The sequence below is a fragment of the Falco rusticolus genome, chromosome 3, assembly GCF_015220075.1.
Source record: "Falco rusticolus isolate bFalRus1 chromosome 3, bFalRus1.pri, whole genome shotgun sequence".
NCBI classification, from domain to species: domain Eukaryota; kingdom Metazoa; phylum Chordata; class Aves; order Falconiformes; family Falconidae; genus Falco; species Falco rusticolus.
Genome location: NC_051189.1, coordinates 60,189,272 through 60,216,711, shown reverse-complemented (window position 1 = coordinate 60,216,711; position 27,440 = coordinate 60,189,272). Strand labels below are relative to the sequence as shown.

Sequence of the window (27,440 nt, the reverse complement as noted above, 5' to 3'; positions counted from 1 at the left end):
CCCGCTGAGCCGGCCGCTCCGGCGGGAGCGCGCGGCGGCGGTTGGCGGTCGGGCCGCGGGCCGGGCCCGGTGGGGGCCGCTCGGCCACAACGCGGCGGCTGCGGCCGGCGGGGCTCCCCCGGCGGGGACGGCGCTGCCTGCTCTGGAAGAAGTCACGGCCTGCCCCTCCTGCAGCCTGCGGTTCCTGTCCTGCAGAGCGGGAGCGTCTGGGTCAAAGAACGGAGGGAACCCGCAGGGTCTGTGAGAGAACGTTCGGTGAATTGTGAGTTTCTGTGACGTACATCAGCGTGAAAAAAACCCAGTTCCTTCGGAAGCAAGGACCTGAAATAAATAAGGGGAAGCTGCAGAAACTGTTGAGGTTTTTTTGGTCCTGTTTTCCTCCTTTCTACCCAGTTCTGTTGATCGGGGTACTGAATGTTGGCACTGCTTGCATCTCTGTTTTGACCTCCCTTGACCGGAAGAAACAAGACTGAACGTTTGCTTGTCTTCTTGGCCTTTGGTGAACACTCTCATTTCACTGTGTAATCCAGTGAACACAGTAGAAATGTTGGAACTGAAAAAGATCTAAGTAACAGGTTTTTGGATGCAGCATGCTGTTAGAAACTTTGGTCCATCCTTGTACAGACACCTTATCATTCAGGTCTGGCAACGAGGAGCGCAAATGTGTCTGTCACTGTAAAATAAATTCACGTTTTTCAAATAACAGCTAAGAAGGAAGTGTTTTATACCGATGAGTACTCAGCATTGCAGATTGCAAAGCATCAGGTGATGTTCCAACATCTCTTAACCTTGGCCGCCTCCTCTCTGAGGAGGCATCTCCTCTGCATTCCCCACCCTCTCTACCCTGGCTCTCAGTGGTGAGCCTTACTACAGTCATGCAGTGCCCAGTGAAAATCTATCCATGTATAATTTACTTCTGCAAAAATTGTGGTTTTTGATTGATGATATAGTATCAAGTACTTTTAGTAAATACATGCTAAAACAAAAATTCAGCTTTCCTTACTGTGTTTTCCTTCATCCAAAATGCTAACTTATTTTTCATGTGCTTATTTATGTTGAAACACTCTTTTTTACTTCATACGAACATTCAGAAAGGCTGGATTAACTACACTAGAGCGAACTGAATTTTATTAAAAAGGTTTCATGACTACATTATGGATTTGAACCGACAAAATGATCTATCAGGGCAGTTGTTGGAACTAAAGGCCAGGTTACATGGAACCACAGCGGCTATGCCTGTGTAGTTGCACCCGGAGGGCCCCTGTAGAGAGAGACCTGTGCATGTGATGAGACAAGAGCCCCAGTGTATCTCAACAGCCCAAAACACTAAGCAATGCACATGCTAGAACAGTTTAAGATACTACTCTTTCAGACAGTTGCATACATACAGACAGACATGCATGTGTATGTGCATGTATATATTTGGCAGCTGTTATTGTAATTAATGTCCTTTTAACATTGCCATTTGCACAGATCAGGTAGGATGTGGTGCTAGCTCTCTGGTTAGATTACATTTGGGTTTACTGTAGTCAGTGGTTGTCTTCCTGTGCCTTATTCATTTCCTCAGTGCTGCAAGCTACTATCAATATTTGTAATTTAAGTGCTGCTACTGGTATTTGACATTTTCATTGATTTGTTTTCACTAATTGTTTAGTTGCTTATAAACCTCATTTTTGTACTTGTATACTACCCTGAGATGAATTCTTAAAACACTTAAAAGACTGACTAAAGCAGAGCAAGTATAACGGTGCAGCCATGTTCAAGCACAGATTACAGATTCTGTAGCTAAGCCAAATTTTTATATTGTGTTGAGAATCAGCCCTAAGCATACAGTCTAAGAATAGCAAAGGCCATGTATGATTAGATACAGGGACTGTTCCTGTGCAGATAAATTAATAGGCATTCATTTTGATAGTATAAAATATAAAATCACAGTATTTTATTAATTGTATGTTAGGTCAACGTGCATTTTTCAGTTGAACTTCATAAATGTGTTACTAGACAAATAAAAACAAAGGATTTAGAAGCATTTGTAATGTAAACTCAATCAATTTATCAAATGGCATTACTAAAAAACCAGTGTGGCCTCAAATGGGAGTCCAGTATCTGCAGTGATACGCAGACTTGCCCATTGCTTTTTGCATTCTGCCTTCTTCGTGCACTGAACCGAAGTGCCAAAGTCCTGCCCATGCAGGGCTGCAGCGTGTGCACATGACTGCTCAAACTGCCAGTGATAGCTAAGAGGGTCTTTTGTGGACCACAATGATTTGAGACAACTCCTTTTCCAGTGTGACCCATCAATAAGGGAAGGTGCACCAAGGAGAAAAAGACTCCCTGTGTTTTGACGAGGGTCTGGAAATGCAGCAGATGATGTACTCATGCCTGTGCCACCAATAGGGCAGGTGTGCAAGGATGGCTGAGGAATGGCCAGACCACCTCTTTCTGTAACCTTGCACTCTGTCCCCAGCCTCCTCACAAGCTCTAATTGCATGGATTAGTAAGGAAAAGATGGAACATGCTGTTGTTTTCTGCAAATGTAGGCTAGACAATTATTCTTGCAATCAAATAATTATTTACTGTGTCACTGGATTTCTTTATTAGTATCCATTATGCCAAATAATTGCTTTCAGGCTTTTGTTTTAAATGGAAATATACCAGGGATATTTAATGACTGTTACATTACTTTCCATCTTCAAATAAAAAAATAAACAAATTGGCTTTCATTAACCATCAATCCATTATTTATGTACAGGCATTTGCTGTGTATTTGCTGACATCCAAAAGCAGTACTTCCAGCCATAGCGGTACAAGTAATATTAAGCAATCATACTTGAAACGATTCAATTTTTATTATTTTATGATACATGCTCTCACATTAAGTAATGTAAATAGTAAGTAATTTGCAGTGTAGGGACTGTGAATGTTGACAAGCCATTTGAAGAGATTCTTCTGAAAACAGGTCATCTGGAAAGAACATAAACACTACCAATGGTATCAGAAGCTTCTTATCACATTAAAACACCTTCAATCAGCTCTGCTGTCAACTATGTAAAAGAAAAAGAAAAAAAGAAAAGCCTATTAAGATCCTTCTGGCACCTCAGAACATTAGTATGTTCATATCTAACCAGTACAGTGATCTCTTTTAGGAAGTGTGAAAACACAGGGGACAAACAGAAGAGACCGTATTAAATAATTAAGACCTAGAAACATTGGAAAAAAAAACATTCTAAGTTGCAGTCTTCACATTGCAACATTGTGTAGAAAATTGGCTTATATACCCATCAGTGTTGCAGATGAAAAAGTGTTGCTATCCTTGTGATAGATTAGATTTAATTAATCAAAAAAGGATATGTACTACAGAGCAAAATTAGTGTAAAGTATGATCTGAGACCCATTTCTGTAAGCAAAGTAGAGACAAAGTGGACAATGAAGCCTGCTTGGTTAACACACTCGCCTGAGAACTGTAAATATTAGAATAAGCATTTATTAGCATCATAGAAGTAACTCCTGAAACAAAAGATGACTGTGTGAGTAATGTTCAGATTGTACATGGAACCACATCTGCAGAACTATTTTCTTCTGAGAAATAACTGCGGAACGATAGAGAGTGGAAAGAAAATGAGAAGGCACATTGCAACGTGGAAAAAAAACCAGCCCACAATTACTTAGCCACAGTGCTGAATAATAATTAAGAGCCAAACTGGAAGTGAACACCAGGGAATACTGCTGTAGGAGGAGGTTGTCTGGGATGATAACAGTCCTTACTATACCAGAGCAACCTGGAAGGTGTAGTAGGTGTTCGAGCCTCTGAAAAGATGTTATAAAGAAGAAGCATGATGCTGCCATGGGCAACTGGCCATATCTTCTGTGCTGGTGGAAAGTGGTATAGTTGCGCTGATTGAGAGAGGACGGAACCGATTTTCCTCATCCAAGCATCAGGCCCAGTAGATTGCGAGATATGAGCTTTCACAGCCCATTGTATGCAACAAACATATTTAATTTCTTTTGTTGATAATCACTTTGCTTCCATGGCTTGAGTACTAGAGATGATAAATTTGCATCTCTGTTCTACAGTTTGCTTGAAGCAAATGGTAGCAGTACCAGTAAATAATGGAGAATGACAATAAAAGTAGGCTCAGGCTGTATTGTGTACCTTATGGAGATAAAATGCTTGTAACCTTGGCATCCTTTATACAACACTCACTGAACAAATAAGAGGAAGTTTTGCATTAGCTGTGGAGACATGAACTCAGTAAAATATTGATACATGGCTTAGCTCGTTTTCTTTGATATCATGAAGTTTTATATATATTTAAATATAAAACTAATTTGTGCTTAAATTCAAAGATGACTTGCTGGCATTCCTTCATGATATAGTCTGTTCTGTATACAGATGGCATTGCAGATCGGCAGCACATGATGTGTTTTTCTTTACCATTTACTTCTTTTATGACACACTGTACTTTACTCAACATGCCTACATGTTGCTTATGTTCCTGGATGTTGCTTTAGTGTTACTGAGGTCTAACAAGCAAGCCTGTGCAGTAATATGAAACATTCTTCCACTGATAGAACAAGGGGTGATGAAAAATGTCTTAATGGTGTTTACTATTTGCACAAAGGCACTGCACAATTTTCTATGTTCCTTGATGAGATTTGTACTTTCTACAAATACAGTTGTTTCAATATGCTGTAGCAGTTTTAATTTCACCTTTATGTGGATTTCGTATTATGTATGAAAGTGGAAATGCACTTAAAGTTTAGAAAAAATCTTAAACTGTCCTTTAGTTCTACTACTAACATTATTTAGTAATATGTAACAATAACTTAACTGTGCCCATACAGATAACTATTCGTGTAGGGAGTGAAATAATTGTAGTTGGTATATAATTAAGACTTTGTTATCCAAAGATGACAACCTTTTTATAATGTGGTTATGAATTACTGTATCTATTTTACAGATAGAAAATGGGAGGCAAATGGGTACTGACCCCTGGTTAGTCACAAGAAGTCACAGAGAATTGGAAAAGAATGCAAGTCCACCAGCCTATAACCTGGCATCCTATTCCATGGACCATGTTTTTCTCCCAGTCTGAAAGAAACTCAGTTCCCAGTGATCAGGTATTCATAATCCCTCGTCTGCGGCATGGGAAGGGCACTAGCAACAAATTCTCCTCAATTAAGCTATTAGAAGAGAGGGATGAGGAGGTAAATGCATTCACACACTTAGCATTAGACACTTAAATGCCCAGGCTAGGAACCTGCACCCCTCCTGTAGTTAACTGAATCTCTCCTGACTATGTACAGAGTCCAGACAGCTATTTTCCTAAGTTAGTCTCCCAAGCCAGGTACCAAAAGCTATAAGGAAGAACAGCTCCCAGATAGCCTACACGATTTTAATTTTTACACACATTGCTTCTGTATTCAGGCTTAATATTAATTTAAGCTTAAGAATGTTTTGATGTGTAAATAAACTGATGTAAGAGATACTGCTCTTTTCAACAAGGCTGTGAAAGGCTAGTGTGACTTCTATTGGCATCTTCTCACTTTCTGATGTTAACAATCCGTGAAGTTCAAACACCAGTTCAAAAAAAGGGATCAGCATATTTTTGCAGCAGCTTTGAACCTTCTTTATTTAAAAGGGCAGCTAGAACTATAATTAGGTACAGCTAGTCTTCATTACTTAGCTCATTTATTATTTATGTCTTCCTCCCACAGTGCCTGTGAACCTCAGATCTTGTGCTGACAGAGATGAGAGTCTGAATGTTGCTCTGCTTGCAGTCCTCGTGGCATGGCCCTTGATTCATAAGCTGGGCTGAGGGTGCTGACCAAATGCAACCAGTGACGTTGCAGCCTCTAACATCCCAAGCAAAGCATTTACCACTTTCTCCACCTTTCAGGCAAGCAATCACAGATGAATCCCCCTGTACACAGTACTACCTGCACATATCGTAATTCTTATCACTCCCTCACTGCAGTCTCTCCCCACCTCATGCTGGGTAAATTTTTTTTTGACATTTTGAGGGTTATTGTTATTAAGTTCTGCAGGTCTTCTGGGAGGTGAGAGGAAACGTAACTGTTATTTTCAGTGGAGTTAAATGCAGGAAGGACATAATGGGATGGAGTTTTAGACTGTCATTCTTTTACGCTGCTGATGGTCAGTGTGTTACTGTATTTTTACAAAGCTCATCCATGACCAGAATGGTGAAGCTAGTAACAAGTTGCATTGCCTTGTCATACTCTTTAAGAACAAGTTTCGTCTTTCCTGCAGTATGCAGCTTTCATCTTTGTGGGATGTCTTCCTCCCTGAATCCTTAACTGTGAAGGACTAGCAGATGGAAAGGCAAGAACTTGAGAACAACCTGGTGGGTATTGAATGGGTGAGGTTAAAATGGAATACAGTAGAATTGCTAAAGTAGATTTTAAATTTCTGCAGAGCTTCCCCCCCCTCCCCCTTCTAAAGAAAATAAATAAAGGTTTAGACTACAAGTTGTTTTAGAAGGAGGGCAGTGCAGAAAAGGAAAACCAGTGACCTACTTAAAAATAAATTAAAATGCATTAAACCTCTTGGGGTTGAGGTTACAAAAAATAGTAACAAAAATATGGCAACACAATCAATGCGAGCATGAAAGAAGACAACATCTTCATTTCTTCCCTAGAGGCAAGGCAATTCTACCAGGAATGAATTTTACTTCTGGTCAAATTATTATTATGCAGTTGTTATTATTATGCTGTTTAAAGGGTTGTTTTTACTTTGCCTAGTCAGACTTCTAGGTGCTGACTTTCTAACGTGTTAGTATCTTGTCTGAAAACAAATGCTTCTTACCCTGTCAGGTATCCTAGGGCACAAATAAGTTTCTGCCATCCTTGTCTATTAACCTGTTTATTAGAACAGTTATACTGTATTTCAGTAACTCCTTTTTTAAAACTTTTTTTTTTTTTTACCTATTACATAGACACCATCCTGGATGATCAGAAGCTATTTTTAATTTGTCCTTTAATCTTTGATCTGTCCACCTTGGATGGTCCTTCCAGTACTTAATGCTTCTGTTGGCACAGCTTTTATTATCATCAGGTCACATCAGTTTTTCCCTTTCATCAAAGCGGGTCCCCAGGGAGTCTATTTTACCTCATGTAAATCAAAACATGCAGACCTAGTCAGAGCTACCTTCACAACTCTACGGATAATAATTACAAGCTCCGGAATTACAATTGTCTTATATCCAAAGCTTTGAGAGTAATTAAGTGTGTTGGGAACAGACAGGCTAATTTGATACCTTTGTGGATTATTAGGATCCAGCTCCTGTGATGAAAGAAATCGCTGCCAAGTTGACAGGAGCATCCTGGTGCACAGGTCCTGCTTACAACACAAGAGCCTCCCACGGCTGTGTGCCCTGCACACTCATGCCATTCCAGCACCCAGCACCAAGCCTGGGTGCCAACAGCATGACTGCGCCAGAGTTCGGGCCAGTCTTTCACCACCAAAGCTGGCACAATGATTCATGATCGCCACACTGATCAGAAGTGTGGAGACAGGAGACAGAGGAGCTGTGTACCAGGTGCCCAATGGGAAGAAGTTTCCTATGTGTGCGAATATCTAAAATAATCTTTCGATTCCTTGTTAAAGTTCTTCTTTGCTCTGATACCTAAAACCCCCATGACAACAGTTAAGACTGTTGGAACTGATACCAGTCACACTGCTGGGTACTGTCGTGTCATTTCCTTGCGCTTCCCCATCTGTCCTGTAAGTACTTCTGTCCTCTCCTGTTTAATGCTTTGATTTAACCTGGAGACTAGGATAGGGTGCAAGAGGGGCTTTAGTCAGAGGAACAGTTCCAGTGACAAAACTACTTCTAACGTGGGTCCCTGCAAAAAAAGAGCTATATTGGAAATTACTGTAAAGGGTTGAGTGGAAGAGCGATGTGAAGGAAAGGGGAACCAAATCCTAGTCCTGATGTAGATTCATTCTTCTCTCCCACAGTTTCGTATCCATTTGTGGTATGGTTGATTCTAAACTGTCAAATGTAATATTTATAATCTCAAAATCTGCTCAAATCAGTAGATGTTCAGTGCTTAGAATGCTGTCTCCTATTTTGCATGTTCTAACTGTAATTGGTGTTAAGTTATTCCTATTTATTCTGGAAATACAAAATGTGTTACTTTGCTCTTAATCTGCATAGACTGAAACCATCTGCTGTGGTTCACAGTTGAAGAACAAGAGATTATACATTCCATCTAGTATTTATATCCAGCCTTCATTAAACAAGTAATCGTTACTGCTACCAAGTTTTAAGTCAGGGAAGTGTACAGTCATAATCTGAACATTGAAGCACATGAATGATCCATTCCCTTTTTTAAAAAAAAACCCAACATTTAAAGACACTTTTGTCTTTTGCTTCTACCTAATGCTGAGAAGGCAGCTTTTAGTGGCTTAGGTAGAGAAGGAGTGGAGGCTGTTGTCAGATGAGTCACTGACTTAACTCCATGCTGAGTAAAAGGTGATTTGACAAAAGAAGGAAAATCATGCTGTACTCAGTTGCGGGATCAGCTAGTTTGCTTCCAGAATGGCAGGAAGCAAGAGTCAGCAGGGATAGCTTTGCAGTGAGATGACCTATTTGAGAAATAAAGGTTTTTTTGCATTACACAGACATACTACAAGCCTGCCTGAATTAAAGCAGAAACATGAGGCATCCTGTTTGCCTTCAACCCAGACATACCACAAGACTGTTTGATTTAGGAAGTGAAATATTGTGTAATATTTGTTTGCTTGGCATAGTTGCACAAAAATAGTAGAGCTAAGATAACTGTACCCAGTCTGCAAAAAAATGGAAAGAATCAGATATCCAGCATGCAGTCTGCAAATGGGTAGCACCCACTGAAGAGGCTGGACAGGACCTATGTGCAGAAGAGTGTAAAATCTGTCTGACAGGTCAGAACAGACTGGACCTGACCTAGGGGAAGAGGAAGTAAACCTTTGGGCCAGCCTGGGCTTGATCCATGGGAAAGCTGTATGTAAAGACGAGTGAAATACAGTAGAGCTTGGGGAACTTCCTTTGGTTTTTGCTTGCCCTGCTGGAGAGCTCTCAAATCCAGCCACCACAGCCTTGGAGGCTAAGAATCATCACATGATGTAGCCACCAGAAACCACAATGCAGCATCTGTCCCACAGTATTGTAGACCTAAGGCTTCACGTTTAGGTCTGTATGTTTAATTAATGCATGATTTTTTGCTTGTTAAAAGATAGATTGCCTAAAAGCTGAGCATAAATAGGTAACTGCTTGAATTATTGATTGGCTCTTCCTCTCAGAACCCTCCCATTACAATGGTCCCCAGGTTGCAGCTGCAACAGTGGGTGAAAAGCAGTTTCTGCTACACACACCAGTTTGCCAGGCTTTGCAGGGCTTGAAAAGAAACTCCTGCTGGGATGAGTAATACCACACAGAAGCTGAGGACAAGAACAGGGTATCTGTGAATCCAGTGGACCATGCCTGCTGTGTTGGTAGGTACTGGAGTGCTTTTAATGCATGCATTGAACACCGAGTATTCTCATTGGGTTTGGATATTCGAAATATGTAGACAGAATTGTATCTCCCACATTACCCATGCCCACTGTCTGTCATCCTCTAGCAATCAAATACTGATTCAGTCTTGGTCTTAAATCCAGCTAAATTACACCAGAGGTGAATTTGGTCCTCTCTGATTGGTAAGTAGATTTTGCTTCTGTCCTAAATAAACCAGAGAAAGAAATAAAAGCAGCAAGGCTGAATGTGTTAGAGCAGATTTGAATCCTTCTTTAGCTTTTTTCTGTGATGCAAGTCTTCACCTCACTATCTACCCTTATGTCTCCTAGAATATACTTCGAATGCTGCTGCTGCTGCACTCTTTCTGGAACTGTTTACTCAAATAATTTGTTATATTTGTGCAACATTTTACAAACAAGATAGGTTGAATTTTTTCCTGTTGCCATAATTCAACAGGCTTCACTTAGGTTTGCCTAGAAGGAATTTGGTCCAGTTAGTTTTGTTTACAGATTTGTTCAAAATCAGGAAATGCTTTTAAACTCTAGGTCTGCACCTAGTTTTCTGGCTGACCTTAGAACTGGAAAATGCCAAGGCCCATTTTTTGCTCTTGAAAAATGGCACTTATGAATAAACTTAAGAATCTTCCAGTTCCTTATTTTGAGATTTTAATTGTATTTTCTGTAAAAAAATCTTTCAACCACCAATCTTTAGACTGTTTCCAAAGAAAAAGTTCTTTCCCCCATCCTTTTAAGGGAGCAAGTTTCCCCATAATTACCCTGGTCTGACTTTCTAGAGGAAGCAATACAGCAAGATCTAATCTGCTGAAAGGGGGAACCACAGAGCTTCTGATTCTGATGGATTTAATCTACAGTCTGTTTGAAGAGACTGAACCTTTGGCTGTCTTTAAATATACAGCATGTATTTCGTGTCATATAAAAGATTTTAGCATAAGGGGATGATACAAGGCAGTGTTGTGACCCTGTGAGCAGCCCAGAGAGATTTGAAGAGCATAAGGCAGAGCTCCTCAGTGACAGGGACCCTCAGAACTGGGTAGGTGTAAAATTATCTTACATCTAAAGATCTTGTAAGATGATTCAAGCACAGCACAGAATCTCACCTCGGCGCTTTGTATCACTGTACTCCCCATATGTAATTATGAATATAACACTTCTCCCTCAGTCTGGAAAGGCCTGAGATAATGAGCTTATCCTCACAGCATCTTTATGCCTGGATGAACGCTAGTTTGGTTCTAAAGGTCTTAGCCTTTATAGCTGGGCCTTACAGCTGCTGTAATCACCTGACTTCAGAGAAGTTCTAAGAAATAATTTCAGGTCCTGTTACCATATATAAGTATAAAGCATATATATGCAAAGAACATATGTAAGTCTGTTTGGTTAGGCAGCCATCCTTACTGATTTAGAAGTGTGAAACTTCTCCCCTCATGTGTAATACCACAGCATCATACTTGCATTCAGCAATATTCTGCTGGTTCAAAACAAACAAAAAGAGACACCTTTTCAAGCAATGCGTACTTAAATGTGGAACTTACTGCCATGCAGAGCGATCAAGGCCAAACCATATGCATGTTGAGAATATGGAAATAAGACAAATCCATTAACACCACCACCACCCCAAAAAAACCCAAACGAAAAAAATCCAGCAAACAAAAACCCACCAAAGCACAAATATCACCTCTAGGCAAGTGCCTGAGCTTCAGGCTGGTGGGAGCTGGAAGAATTTGCCATCAGTATTCGTTTGCCCTGTTACCATGTGCCCCATGCTCTACTGTGGGCCACTGCTGGACTGGGTGGACCTTCAGTGTGACCTCTCGCAGCCACTTCCATCTCCGCATGTCACTGTCTGTTAACACACAAGCGCGGAACAGGGGCTTATGGCGATGCTATGTTTTCACAGGCAAAATCGCAAACACCACGTCCGGGTGAGGATGTTTTTCAGATGTTCAGTTCACTTAAAACAACGCAAGAGGGAAATTTTTTGAAGCCTTAAGGTTAGTATTTGTTAAGCGACGAGGTTCGAGTCCTGCAGAATGCTGTCCTGCGGCAGTCTCGGCCGCCTTTATGCGGTGAGCACTGTATTTACAACAAGGTTCAATCAACAGCACCATCAGAGCTCCCCCGCGAAGGTATGGCCGATCTCGTTACCACGAAGCGAAAGGATGACGTAAAGAGCAGGCTTTAGCGTCAGAGAGGGACAGCCACTGAGCGAACTGCTGGTTGCCGGCACAGGCAGTGCCTTGGCCTGCCCCCACCCCGCCAGCCCCCCGCATTGCCACGCCGCAGCCGCAGCGCTGCCCTTGCGGATGGTACCGAGCAGCCCGGCAGCCCCACGTGGTTTAGCCCGGTGGTTTAGCGCCGCCCAGCGGCCGGCGGTGGCCACTGCGGGGGCTGAGCGGGGGCTTCCGCTGGAGCCCGGTGCCAGCGTTGAAGCGGAGCTGCCGCCGCGCGCGCCTGTGGCGAGGGACTGCACCGGCCTGGTCTGTGGGACAGCTGCTGCGGCTGTCTGAGTGAACGTGAGCCTTAACGCCTCAGGGGAGTAGAGGAAGAACCAGCCCTACGTAAATACCTGCAGAATCAAAACATACTGGGTTGGCAGAGCCGACTTCGGTGATAGTAGCATTTTTCATGAAATTGGCAATCAGGTGGTTTGTTATATAAGCATCAATGAAAAAATTTAGGAAATAAATGGCAGCATGAAGTGCTAGTCAAAGGGTCCATCAACATGAATCACAGAACGGTCAGGGTTGGAAGGCACCCCTGGAAATCACCCGGTCCAACCCCCTGCTAAAGCAGGGTCACCTACAGCAGGTTGCACAGGATCGTGTCCAGGCAGGGTTTGAATGTCTCCAGAGAAGGAGACTCCACAGCCTCTCTGGGCAGCCTGTGCCACTGCTCTGTCACCCTCAGGGTAAAGAAGTCCTTCCTCATATTCAGATGGAGCTGCCTGTGCTGCAGTTTGTGCCCGTTGCCCCTTGTCCTGTCGCTGGGCACCGCTGAAAAGAGCCTGGCCCTGTCCTCTTGACACTCACACATGGGATATTCGTGTGCATCTGTATGCATTGATAAGATGAGTTTGAGAAGACTATTCACAGTAAGTGTGAATTATGCCTATAATCCTAAATGAGTGTCATGGTATGTTGCATCGTATTCTGTTATGTATATGCTGTTTATATACTATAGGAAGAAAATCCAGTTTCTATAAATTTCTAAATATCCTAGTTACGCAGCTGAGAACTACTTATTTTAATCTGAAACATATTGAATAGAGGGTCTGGTAGCTGGTACTATGCAAAAATTCTGTTTGCATTCATCTATGATTTTCTTCAGTCATTTCTGCTTTTGGGTTCATCATGGCATTGTATATACCCATTTTGAACTATTGGTAATAAAGTATTTCCACTTTAATCACAGTAGCATAAAGTCTCCAGACATGTATAAGAGATGTTGTTTGTATATTCCGGATAAAGCGTAGTGGAGTAGATAACTCTGTGGTGTAGTATGCCATTTCTTATATACATTTATATTTTCCTTGGATAGCTACTAAGTTAAACGCTAGAAAGAACCTAAGTCAAACACTAGGAAGAAAGCACTGTACAGTATTTTTTTCTTAACTGTGCCATGTTCTAGACTGCAATGCTTAATAGCTAAGTTTTGAGCTGTGGGGGTTATCCCTTTTCCTTCTCAGGTACGTCTTACTAAAGCATGACCCTAAAGCATGACCCTTACCAAAACAAAAAACCTGTGAACAATGCTGGTGTTCTGAAGGAGGCATTTCCAACTCCCAAACTCCCCAAGCATTTTTAATGTCAGAAGGGAGACATCATTTTACCACCCAATCAATAGGTGGCCCTGCTCTCTCCTGCTCGGACAGGTGCTCTGGGAAGGGCCTCCTCTCCGCTGGTTAAGACTGTCCATTCCTCTGCACTTAGGAAAGACTGGTAAAAGGTGGGAATTGTCCCAGTGCAAAAATCCACTTCTATAAAGTTAGATCATGTCTTGATAGGCTGAACACAATGCCTACAGTAGACAATGCACAGTATTTCCAAGCTACGCAACATATGACACAGAAGGAGGATGGTGACTAGGGTGATAATGTTGTCCTTCACAAATCTGAAATACATCCTGGAATATCTTTGTTAATATAATTATCCTCTGATGACAGTATGCAAGATAAAATAGAGCAAGCACCAGATACTCTTCACCTGACCCTGTGGCTCCCTTCTTTGTCAGGATAACTTGCATTATATGGAACGGTTCCTTTCATGAAAAATGGTAGAAAAAATCTACTGTATAAGGGCTACTCAGATTAAATTTATCCAGGGAAATTTACCTCCTTTTGCTTATCCTATAGCCAATGGGGTGAGGTAACTTTTCCTATAGTCCAGAACAGCTGAAATATTGTGTAAAGGAGCTGACTATAAAAGAAGCTCTGGGAAATTAGTGCCCTAGGAAAGAGTTAAGAATATCACTGATTATATTGATCAAACTTCATAATTTAAAGAAAACTGTGTGCATGTTGCTCTGACCCTGCAAAGCTCTGGCAAGGGAGTTTATGCTCAGGAAGAACTTTGAGCAAAGTGTAAGCTGCTATACAAACTTGTCCACATAAGGAAGTGCTGTGCCTCAAATATATGCCTATCTGCAGAGCATATGCTTTTCCTATTGCTGCCTTGTGGGCAGGAAGATAATTTTCAGCAGGTCTTTGAGAAGAGTGTGCACTTCTTTACACTGCTTTGCCAACAAAATGGCTATCTGAGATTTTTATGGGACAATTCCACTTTAGCTGGAGGGTCTCTGCAACAAAGGCTGCCTGAAAAAAACCAACATACCTTTGGTGATTCAGGGAGCGCAATGACACCTCGATGTTTTTGGGACAGCATGATGTTTGGGTGTCTTACCATCCAAATGATAAGTTTTCCAACTATAAAGACAATTTCTCTCACTTGAATGAGCCCAAAAGGAGATAACATACTGGCATTATATTACTCATATTCATATTAATTCATATGTTCAAATCTTTCCAGGAAACTGAGGCCTATAATTTGATATGAAGCATTCTTGTGTTTTTGCCCTTAGTGGCAACATTTTTAATGCAAATAACAGCTATCAAAACATTCAGCTGCAAGCACAGCTTTGGGATTTGCACGTGTAAACACAGATGTACTCATATGGAGCTCCACTTATTGAAAATGTGGCCCAGTTTATGCTTTGGTTCATACAGGAGGAAGAATTAAGAGGCACTAGTTTGCATGTAAGTCCAGGGATGTCGAGCTCCACATGATAAAATTTTGAAGCAAATTAAATAATAGGAACATGCTGCCATCATTTTCAAGACCTGTATCACCAGGGCTTAATCCTAGACGTTTTCTTTATCATTGCAACATTTTAATGATTCCCATAACATCTGGATGCAACCATAAGACTTCAGACCACTTAATCATTTATAAATGCTCTTTTCTACATGTTTTTTGTGTTTTGAAAATGAAAGCATTGTCAGAAAACTGTAAAGCCTGGTTGAGTGAGGACCTCAACTTTAGGTCTTCTCAGCTTGCTTTTCCTCCTATTCTGTAGGTGAGCAAACGGTTGCATAGCGTTGGAGGTTGAGTACTGAGCTCCAGCCCTGCTTTTACTTGCCAGGCTTATGAAACTCTGGCTCCCTGCTACTGCAGTCCTTCATCGTGCTTAGTCTGAGGAAGAACAGTCATTGACAGGCCAAGTTCTCTACATGAGATGTTGGGTACCTGATTTTTCCAAAATACCTTGTCAACCAAGAACTGGCTCTTGACTCATTTCTTCAGTGCTGTGTCCTGACTACCCTTGGAAGATGCCTCTGATGAAATACTGTCTGTGTATCCCATTGCCCACTGAAAACTGACTTTTCTTAAGATTAATAGAAGTATTTTAAGCAATTTTTCTATCTTCATGGCCCTTGGAATTTCCTAAACATCTCCAAGCAAAGCTAAGTGATTTATTTTCAGAGCTCAGCAGTTCCTCTTATTTATAGAACTGTGAGGACACTCCTGGCTGTGTAAGAAATCTTAATATAACCAAATCTTCATCCCCCAAATGGCAATGAAGAATACTGCCTAATTCAGCACACATTTTTATAAGCTAACCTTTGCAAGGCAGTAGCTTGTGGATAGCAATTTCTCATCTCCCTTGCTATGCTGCAATTTAGTCCTCTGGAAAGGCCTTTCAGGTAAATTTACCAAAGACAAACGTAATGACGATGATATATTAAAAGCTCCCAAGCTGGTTAATCTTTAGAGGCAATGGAAATTTATTGAGAGCAATAGAACAGCCTGTGCTAGCCTCTGGTCACAAGATAAAAAATGTGTTTATTTTTAAAAACCTGAGTGAGGGTTGAGCTTCACAATCTATTTTCCACACTATTCCACTGAGTTCAAGGAACCTTTGGTGCTAGACAGGGAAAACACAGCAGCCTGGATGCCCAGGGCTCTCTGAACACCAGCAGAGTCTCAGTGTCAGAACTGGAATACAAATGCCCAGTAAGGTGAGCCAGGGGTAACTGTTCCTCTGAGGCGCCCGTATTCAGGATTGTCATGATAACACACGTAGATGCAACACCTACTGTGTAGCCATCTCATCCTGTGGGGTACCATGAGATATAACAGCTTACATGATAGTTGAGGTTGTGCTTTACGTGCTTTTTTTTATTAATGGGGAATCTCTAATGCAGAACGGAAGAGATTATTTAAGGATGTTTTTCTCTGGGGAAGTTTATAATCTGTACTGGTTTAAACAGATCACTGAGGGTATGTTAATTTTAGTCCCTTTGTGAACCCCTATGTGATTTTAAGCTTGTTTTCACTTTGGCTTAAACTGCTTTTGAAAAGAAATATCTTGAACTGAAAAGAGACAGTCCAAATCCTGAGAGACACTATCTACAGAAGTTGTCACACCTCAGTAGTAGCAGTGTAACTATTATTCTTATAGCTGTTTGGAAAATTTCCTTTCACAGGCAAGTTTCTGCAGAAAGTTTCTGTAGCAGAGACTATACCCAAAAATGCTCCCATTTTATTTCCCTGGGGTAGCAGCAGTTGGAAGCTCTGCTACTGCTTGTGAGCCAGTTACAAGGGAGGGAGGGAGAGGAATGTTGATCCAGCACTTTGTAGATGGTTACATTGGCTATATAACTAATTTCACTAATGGAACATGAATTTTCACTAATGGGTTATCACCAGAAATACTGTTATAGGTAACAACTCTTCCATAATACACCATTTCTGACTGTGAACAATTGCAAGTTACAGAGGGGATGGAAAATACACCAGAACACCTGATTCTCTTTCGTCTTGAAGATACCCAATGCATAAGAAAGACTTGAAAATAGATGAAAATATAATCTACCTTTAGACAGAGCTTTTACTCCACCAGAGTGACAGCAGCATGAGAGAAGGAGGAGCCAAGTTTAGAGTAACAACGGTTGTAGATAAATAAAGAAAATATGGTATTACTTCGGAAAGTACTAACAGTTGAGAAATGATGTAACCCAGGAGCTGTACTTAGTACATTAAAAAGATTAAAAATGTATATCTATTCTTTATATTGTTGTAATAGTATTTGTTCATGAAATTGTTAACTGCAATTGCTGTAAAGAAGTGTGAAAAAACCTGAGCATCTGAAGCATGATATTGCAAAAACTAGGCAGAAATTTAAAATATCTTATCTATAAGCTTTCAAGCATTACGATTTCTAAGCAGAGGCAATCTCCTAAACCAGACCTCTGTTAAGCCCAGAAAGAAAAGAACTGAAGTATCAGAAGTATGTGTCTGGCAAAAGGTTTATTTTACTGCCCCTAGTTTATGATTGAGAGTGCAATATATACATATAAATACATAAAATGAAATGCAAAAATATCCATATGTTTATTTATAAGTCCAGTTATTATGCTTTACAATCAAATAATAGCAAGATCAAGACAATATTACTATTGAAATATCCAACTTCAGTCACAGCTTTGTATCTAGTTATATAAATACAAACAGGTAACATAGCTCTACCTTCTGAAAATCTGGTGTTGACAAAATTCTTGATCAGGTGGGAGGAAGGACTACAGAAGCATCAGTCTGCACGTAACATCCTAGGGAAATACAGTCCCTAATAATGTAAGTATGGACCGTACTGCAGATAACTGTAGTTTCAAGTATTCCGGTGACCCCAGGCTAGCGATACAGCTGTTTTATATCACAACAGGGAGTTTAATTGTGGTGGTTTCAAATTCAAACAATCCAGAGATTTTGTTTCTATGGCAGCATCAGCCCTCCACTGCAGAAGTCCAAATGCATGTGACACCATTCAAGTCCTTTCACATGTGCCCATTTTATTTCATAATAAAACCTTTGAGAGCCAGCATTTAACCATGCTAACACAGCCACTGCGTTAAGTAAAGTTCAGGGTACTGTTTTTAGGAAATACATTTCACAGCATTTAGCTTCATGACAAGAACCATGACTCATAACACTGAAGAATGTTTTCATTGCTAATAATAGGCTGCAATTAATATTTTTCCTGAAAAACAGTTTCTACTGTTACATAAGTCTGCAGGTGATGATCTCAGGGACTATATGATATTCTTATTTCAATCAGTCAGATGCTAGAATATTCTATAACAACTGAACTGGGTTTTATTTATTCTTATATGAGTCCTATTACTAGAGGAGCACCTTACATCTTCAGTGTATTCGTCCTCTCACTGTCCCTGTGAAGTAGGACGATGTTTATTAAAAGGTCTTTTAAACCTGTGGATCTTGCTTGCCAACATTTTAAATATTTCTGCAAAATGTGGCATTGATATATGTGACATGTGTACGTATGTTGGCTTACCCGAGAAAATCAGCCCTCCTTTTTTTTAGATTGCCACATTATTAACCTGTTTCCTGCTTCAAGGAACTCACAGATGGAGATTAAAAGAGATTTTTATGTGGTCATGGAGGTCTGTGAGGAGGAAAATTGTTCCCTGGTTTCCCAGTTTCCCGTTTAGTGCCATAACACAAGGCTGCTCTGTTCAAAGGCTGCAGCTGCGTGTTGCTGCGCTGTTCTTCCACTTTACCAGGAAACCAGCAGAGCTACATCACTTTCTTGTCATGCTGAAGTCCCTGCAACTTCAAAAAGCCATTTGCAGGTAACTGATTTGTTTTGCTTGGTGGACCGAATGAGTTACCGTTGCGAGCTTTACGCTTTCCTGTAGCCGCCCGAGTACAAAATCAGAGGGCTTCTGCATGGCAGTGTCTCACTTTTGACAGATGTTGCAAGATATTGTATGAAATACGAGAGCTTGGGCTGGAGGCAAAGCATTGCACAATGTGAGTGAAGAGACTTTCAAAATAATGTAGATAAAATTATGTGAGAAGATCTCTCAATATTAGAGACTCCTGTGTATGTTTTTCTCCAAATAAGGACTATAGGGTAGCAATAAATAATTTGTACATACGTATGAGTAGCCTGGAAGCATCTCTTAATTCCTCAGTCAGTAAGTCACCAGTCACTTGCGGCGAATCAAGAGACGGGACGCAGCTTGATGCAAGCAAATGTCAATTTATTGTACAGAAGCACGAGTTTTTATACACTTTCAGAAGCTGCGCGTTTTAAACTAATTGGTTCTTGAAGCTAAGCATTGCATACTAGGCAGTCCCTGATTGGTGGTTAACTACCAGCAATTAACCGCAAGGTGTTACCTTTCCTTGGCACCATCCTTGGCGCCATCCGTCTCCCACTCCCCTGTGCTCTGCAAACACGCCTCATCATGTTAATTGTTGTCTAGACAAGCTCGAGCACATTCCCCTCAGCTAACTGATTGCCATGCATGGTCCTAGTTTCCAGCCCGCTCCTGCAGTCACTTTACTTTTAGAATCATATTTTAGCGTATGTTTGGATGTTTTTCTTTGCATAATGATTTTTTTTGCCAGGCCTTAGTAGGTCTTTGTAAATGCATGGCATTTACACGGGCACCTCAGTATGTTCATGTTAAGAGTGCACTGCGCTTCATTCCTGTCAATTTCCATAAGAGAAAAATGGCATTTACCTTCAGGTTATGATGGAAAGGATGGCTTGCAACCCTCCCTCCAAGACTGGAATTACTCAAGCTAAAGGGAAAAGAAATCTCCGTAGGCAGACTTTATTGAATTATTGTTCTGGAGATTGTATTTTTCTATCAAGTTCAAGGTCTAAGATCTAAGAGAAAGGGAAGTAAGTGAAAGTGGAAGAAGAACTGATGGATGACTGAAAAAGATTGCTTGGATACTGTCTATTTGAAATTGTTTTCCAGTCATGATGTACATAGTATCTTACTTGTTAATTCATTATTTATATCCTTAAATCTAGACATTTATTTAAATGAATACAAAAGTTGAGACAGTTGCAGCCAGAATACTGATGGCCTTTTTATACATTAAAAATAACAGCAGATGCCTCGTCAGTCTTTAAAAGAGCTACAGAGTTTGTTCTGAGGGCAGTAAATCTGGCTTTTGTACCAAGCAAATTTGTAGAAACTGTAAGAGACAATATAATCAGTCAGTGAGTAGAGTGTAAATATGAGATACAGGGGGAAAATCAGCTCAAATTTCTTTCTATTTGCAAGTTTATTACAGTGTTTTGAAGGTGTCAATGAGCAGATGATTACAATTGTTAATACATAAGGATTTAAAAAAATCTTTCAAAAAGATTTCTTACCAAAGGCATGTGAATCTATCATGATCTAAACCAGAAGATATCGCAGGGATTAACACTGTGTTGAAAAATAGGAAACAAATGGTAGGAGTTAATGTTCTGTTTTCACAAATAAATTTCACATTTAATGAAAATCTTGCCATTCATCTTGAAAGGGTAGCACTTGAACTGGGAAGGATGCTAAGAAGAATGGCAGCATTGACCTGCAAAGTGGAACAACTTCCACAGAAGAAAAGCAACTAACCTCCAGCCCTTCAACTTGGAAAACAAACTGTGGAGGGAAGATGGGGGGGAGACGTGATAAATTTTATAATACCATGAGTAGTTCAGAGAAGGTGATTAAGGAGTGGCTGTTCATTATTTCTCACAGTATGAAAAGTACAGAATATTCAGGGAAATTACTGGGTGTCAGGTTTAAGAGCAAACAAATGCAAGTTCTCTTTCCACAGGGTACATGATTAAATCATTAAACTCAATGCTGCAGAATGCTATCGAGCCCAGAGTATAAAGGTCTTCAAAAAGGATTTAGAAACAGTCATTGGAGACCCTCTAGCTCATGACATCCTAATTCAGGTGGTTGCAAAATGAAGCCCGTAATGAATGACTTTGAAGACACTAAGTTGATGATTTACCTCTGATATTTGTGTTCTGATAGTCAATTTGAAGTAAATGTGACATATTAATCCTGTAATTGTTTCCCAAGAATATCTTTTAAATGTTGTAGATGAAAAACAACCGCAGCAAGGCTATTAGGTTGAGGGAGGTGATTCTGCCCCTCTACTCTGCTCTGGTGAGACCCCTCCTGGAGTCCTGCATCCAGCTCTGGAGTCCTCAGAACAGTAAAGACAGGGACCTGTTGGAGCGGGTCCAGAAGAGGGCCACCAAAATGACCAAAGGGCTGGAACACCTCTCCTGTGAGAACAGGCTGAGGGAATTGGGGTTGTTTATCCTGGAGAAGAGAAGGCTCTGGGGAGACCTTATTGTGGCCTTTCAATATTAATGGGGGCTGATAAGAAAGATGGGGACAGAATTTTTAGTAGGGCTTGTTGCAATAGGACAAGGAGTAATGGTTTTAAACTAAAAGAGGGTAGATTTTGATTGGACATAAGGAAAAAAATTTCTACTATAGGGTTGGTGAAACAGTGGAACAGGTTGCTCAGAGAAGTGGTAGATAGCCCATCCCTGGAAACATTCAAGGTCAGGTTGGATGGGGCTTTGACCAACCTGATCTAGTTGAAGATGTCCCTGTGCATTGCAGTGGGGGTGGACTAGATGACCTTTAAAGGTCCCTTTTAACCTGCACTTTCTATGATTCTATGATACAAAGACACTGTCACCTTAGTGAACACCTGTGAGTAGGCGCCAGAGAATTGCTTTGCTTGAGAAATTTGAATATCCTTACGGACACTATGAGTCATTATTTGTGTTTTATTGCTGTGAATAAATAAATACATGCCTTTTTCTCAGCAAAATTCTGCGAAGACATCTTTCCACACAGCTACATATGAGACGTGGGATGGATTCTTGTTTTTGTTTTGTTGTGTGCATGAAACATTACATACCACCCCAATCTTTGGAAGAGAAGACTGGCTCATTCAGCACTCCTTTGGCTGACTAAGAAATGATGCCAGGAAGTTTTAATGTCGGTCTCTGCAGTGTCTTTTTTTAGGCAGATTAGCAACAGTTCCCTCTTAGATTCTTATAGCAGATGTTGTTATACTGCTGGAGCGCAAAACAGAGTGCAAAATATCTCTCTGGAAGGCTGAAGTTAGAAATGTGGGTGAAAAGAAATACAGGATTCTTTCTTCCACGCTGGCTCTGTACTGTTTTCTTCCCTAAGTCCGTCCAGAAAGATACTTTTGCAGTTTATTCATTTGCAAAAACTATTTAGTTCCTAAGGTGGAAAAAAACCTGCCAGTTTGGAGGCATGAAATTCCTGATGCATCCAGCTGAGCTGCTAATGCGATGAATCACCTGCAGTATACAGTGCTGGGCTCAGCATCACTTTGCATTCAGCCTTATCAGGCTGCTAATGTTTGGTCCTTTATGCAAACCCATGGGGTACAGGTATCATCTCATATGGGCAACACTCCCTCCTGTGAAGTGGGTCATGTCTAAATACATCTAAATGCACCATCTGGCATCTGAGTTAGCAGCAGGTATTGGCTTCCTCTGAAGAGAAAGAGTTCAGTTTAAAACCAGCAAGCACTTTCCTTGTTGTGGGGTAAAATTGAGGGAAACTCACAGATTCATTAAGGACTTAATGACCAAATTAGCTTTGGCAAATGAAAGCAAAAGAGAGCAACGCTTAGAGCAGGATTAATCTTATCATGTGCAGTATATACATTAGGACTCTAGAATGATCTTTTCACATGGTATTTTTCTTACATGTATGTGAAGAGCAGATAGCTCACTGTTTTTGACTGTTTTCCACCTGAACTGAGGCTTTTTTACTCTTCTCCCTACTTTTCGGTTCAGTCTGGCTTTCCTCTCTTGCAGCAGAATCATGGTTTGCTCTTTCCCATCTCAAACATCTATTCTTGACCTTGTTTGTTTCTCCAGTCCCTTTCCCATCTTATTTCACCACACTCAAGTGATTCTGCATTCTAGAACTTATTCATTATTTTCAGTCTCATTTACAGCTCGTGGCTCATGGAGGTTTTGTCCAGCCCACTGCCTTCCTTCTTCAGAGTCACATCTCAGAACCAGTGCACCATTTCCCTCAGCCTGGTCTAGGGAGGTAGATTAAATTTCTTAATGGTTGGGACGTACACACGTACAGGGTAAGGAGAAAAAGGGCAACACTCACATTCAGGCTGTGGAGCCTGCTCCCAGAACCAGGCACCGTGCTTACGGGTGCAGCCACGACACCCAACAAATATGCCAAGGTCCTGGCCAGGGATATGTGGAAGGATGTAGAGGGAGTTTGTGGTAAGGAACTGCAGGCTGGTCAGGTAAGTGTTGTAACTACTGGGACAAGTTTCATCTGACCATCACACTCTCCAATTGCTTAGTTTAGAAGACGTAGGAAATGCACAGCCTGGAAATGATGAACAGTAGCTCTTTTAATTTTTGTTCTGTTCATGTAACTGTAAGTGGCATCAATAAATGAGGCATACTTTGGAGAGGCTGCTAACCTACCTGCTTTAATAACCTCTGAAATACTGAGATTAATAACTGACACTTGGGAAAAAGGAGGGAGAGTAATCTTATTTTGCTTTGTAAATCAGAGTAAATGTGGAACTTATTGAAGAGTTAGATGGATAACATAAATCTGTTGGTTTTAGTCACTGCCTAGATCGTCATTGACATTTGGAAGACCCTATGTAACATTGTTGATTATAACAACTATTAATTAAATCAGGGGGAGGGAGGTATTGTTTTCTGTTTGGTTGATCTTTTTCCCCAGAAATTCACCAGTGTTTTTTTAAAATACATCCAAGAACTCATCACTCCATAGATGTTTTATTCTTTCCACAGAGTGAGACCATAGGCAGACACAACCAGAAATATCCCGAGTTCCCTGGAGGAGAGGTGGCCGTACTTGTTTATCACTTGCAACCCCGAAAGAGAGAAGCCTGCTTTCTGCATGGTTTGGAGCAAGGATAGAACTGGTCCCTGAGTGAATAGCAAATGGAGTTGAAACATCCTGCTGCAATGCAGAGTTTATGGTCCTGCAGCCTGAATAACTATCATCACAACATGAAACAGGACTGAGAACGAGAGACCTGGCAGAGGAGGAAGAGGGCAGGTGTTGTCCTTGTTTGGGGGTAAAAATGGGATCATAATCCTCCCTCCTCAACCCCCTCACTGCTTTTCTCCTCAATAGGTTTTAAATGTGGAACATGTATTTGATGCAGTTGCTAGCGCTGAGAAATTAGCAAAAGTGGTTGAACGAGCATGCTGTCCTGTTAGGTATTAATTTAATTCACTTAGAAGATTTTAAAGCAAAATTCCTTAGGTTTTCATCTTGAATAAAGGTGACTCAGATGAGATCTTTACCCTTGGGCTGCAGATTGCAATTCAGGCTGCCAGCATGCAGGGAACATAAGAACTGATTATTCCTTCTACCTGGACAATTAAGACTAATGGGCAAGGGAAGAGCTGAAGCACCATCCCAGAGCAAGGCTAGGAGCTGTAATAGTTCCTTCCCCTTGAGTTATTAACCCACAGGGTAGATGCGCAGCTAACCCCTTGGTCAAGATGGTAATCTCAGACAGGAGATGTCTGATTAGCTACCTATTTCTTCTGCTATGACAGTAGAAGTCCTTAGCAAATGGCACAGGTATAAAATATGAATATATGAGAGGAAAAGTTAGGATTTAAGTGTGCAGAACAAAAAGGAAGTGTTCTAGCTCACCTTGGAAATTGGCACACACATAAAATAGTGACCAAGGGGATGAACAAATGAGTTGCTTCCACGGTTCTTGCAACTGATTTTCCTAACGCATTTGAAAACAATTCTCTTTGACCTGTGATGCACAAATCTCACAGGACTGCCACAGAACTCAGTGCTGCCTCCAGATCTTCTTGGTCTACTTTTGCTTCCTTTGCTGCTCTATTCAGTAATTTTTAAGATATCTGAGCAGGAATCCTTGGCTTGGAGATATTTGGCGTGCTTTCTGAACCCCTTGAAACTAAAGTAAAATACCTGACAACCTAGACTTGACTTGAACCTGCTATTAGCAAGAAACAACTTGGCTTATGGTAATATAAAGGTGAAAAGGTGAACTGAGAGTAATGGGTGAAATCTTGCTCTCAGTTTCATCTGCGTGACATCCCTTCATTCATTGAAAAAGCCTAAATGTACCTCGGGGTCAAACTTGTCTACTGTGAGGAAAGAAGAAGAGCAGGAATGCTAAAGGCTCTTGGGAATTAATGAAGTTCTGGAAAGGAGAGTGATGGATGGGTGTTCATTCTCTAGCTTGCTTGGGCTGATGGCAGGCTACGATCAGTTTTTAAGCTAGTCTACACCTCCTCCTTCAACAGACATGATATGATAAGCATGTTAGCCATACTCTGATGCCTTACACACCAAACCCTTGAAGGAATTTAGACAAGAGAACATTTTTGTTTTCAGTTCTTGATTTGACTTGAGCTTGATCTCTGCATAGACCGTATCTGATTTTTCTTGGATGATTCCTTCCAACTTTCTAGGAGGCATCCATGAATAGTCAGGTAGCTGACATTAACCTTCCCTGATCTGGATGCCCTTTTGGGCTTTTGCAACATGCCACAAAAATGTGGCACAGATCGCTACGTCTGAACCATGTGTGGAAGTGATGACACACTAGCTTGCCATTACAGCTCAGACTTTAGGTCACTTTTTCACTTTAAAAGCAGTTTTGAGCAAAGAATTTGGTGTCTACTAATAGTCACATTTATTAATAGTCAGTCACATTCTGGCACTTCGAAATCCTCTGTCTATCGAGACAAAGGCAGTACAAGTCAGAGGACCACAATTTCTCTGCCAATTACTCTGTTCCCTGGAGCTAGATGGACTCCATTCAGAAATCGGAGGACAGTTTATTTCCATGCCTCTTGGATTCTTGGTCTGTTTAATGAGCTAACAAGGAGCCCACCTCCTGGGTTTTATGATCATGTAGCCATATTATCTCTTGTTTACAATATCTCTGCTACAGTTTATGATCTGGCATTTGTAATGCAACACAGCAAAAAGGTAGAAATTAGGAAATTATACAAGAAAGTTACAGAAAAACTAAAAAGATAATCAAAGACCAAAACCCACCACCACCAAAATCAACAAGCATTTTCCATTGACATAGAATCAGAATCATAGAATGGTTGGGATGGAAGGGATCTTTAAAGGTCATTTAGTCCACCCCCCTGCAATGAGCATGAACATCTTCAAACAGACCAGGTTGCCCAAAGCCCATCCCATTGAACACTTCCAGGGATGGGGCATCCACAACTTCTCTGGGCAACCTGGCCCAGTGTTTTAACCACCCTCATAGTAAAAATTTTTTTCCTTATGTCCAGTCCGAATCCACCCTCTTTCAGTTTAAAACCATTGCCCTTTGTCATATCACTACAGGACTCAGTAATAAGTGGTCCCACTCCTCAAGCCTGTCAAGGTCCCTTTGAATGGCATCCCTTCCTTCCGTGTCACGACTCAGCTTGCTATCATCTGCAAACTTGCTGAGGGTGCACTCAATCCCACTGTCTACATCATTGATGAAGGTATTCAAGAGTGTTTGTCCCAGTACGGACCCTTGAGTAACACCACTCATTACTGGTTTTCACTTGGACATTGAGCAATTTAACTGACTCTGGATGCAGCCATCCAGCCAATTCCATCCATCTAACAGTCCATTCATCAAACCGATATATTTCCAATTTAGAAGTAAGACTGTTGTGGGGGACCATATCAAAGACCTCACAGAAGTCTAGGTAGGTGATATTCATAGCTCTTCCCTTGTCTGCTGATGCAGTCACTCCATCGTAGAAGGGCACTAGGTTAGTCATGCATGATTTGTCCTTGGTGAAACCGTGTTGGCTGTCTCTAATTACTTCCCTGTCTTCCATACCTTTTGACTTACCTTCCAGGAGGATCTGGTCTGTGATCTTAGCACACACAGAGGTGAGGCTGACTGGTTGGTAGTTCCCAGGGTCCTCCTTTTTCCCCTTTTCAAAAATGGGTGGATGTTTCCCTTTTCCCAGTCACTGGGGACTTTGCCTGACTGCCATGACTTTTGAAATATGATGGAGAGTGGCTTGGCAACTACACCAGACAATTCCCTCAGTACCCTGTGATGCATCTCATCAGTCTCATGGACTTATGTATGTTCAAGTTCCACAGGTGGTCTTGAACCTGATCTTCACATAACCATGAGTTCTGAATCAACTTCTGAGGAAATTAACTGCTTTTTAAATTTGGTATTTATTCCCACCTCAGATACACTTGTGAATGAATAACAAAAAATCATTACAGTTTGCAGACAGCAGGAGCATCAAACCAAAACTGTAATTCTTTTCTTACTCAGAAAATAGTGATTTTATTTGCTTTATTTCTTTCTGAGTATATTTAAATCAGATAGTCTATCAAGATCTATGAACTGCTGGAAACTGAAGGTAGCTCCTTTTACCTTTCATACCTGGCAACTGCATTATACTGTCTCAACAAGTTAAATGAGAGAAGAGAAGATAACAAAGTCTTAAGTAGTGATGGTATAAATATTTTATTCAGGATTTT

At 41.0% G+C, this 27,440-nt stretch overlaps 1 long non-coding RNA gene across 3 annotated transcripts; it reads left to right on the top strand.

Annotated features, from left to right (window-relative positions):
* The first annotated feature begins 34 nt into the window (after positions 1-34).
* On the top strand, positions 35-26,075 carry LOC119144229. 3 transcript variants are annotated; one of them, XR_005103012.1, is made up of 4 exons: positions 35-262; positions 4,962-5,121; positions 5,719-6,365; positions 23,708-26,075. It is a non-coding gene; the product is annotated as an uncharacterized LOC119144229 (long non-coding RNA). The 3 variants fall into 3 exon arrangements; XR_005103011.1 differs by lacking the exon at positions 23,708-26,075 and adding an exon at positions 7,294-8,171; XR_005103013.1 differs by lacking the exon at positions 23,708-26,075 and adding an exon at positions 7,294-8,171 and having other exon boundaries at positions 35-277.
* Positions 26,076-27,440: the final 1,365 nt, after the last annotated feature.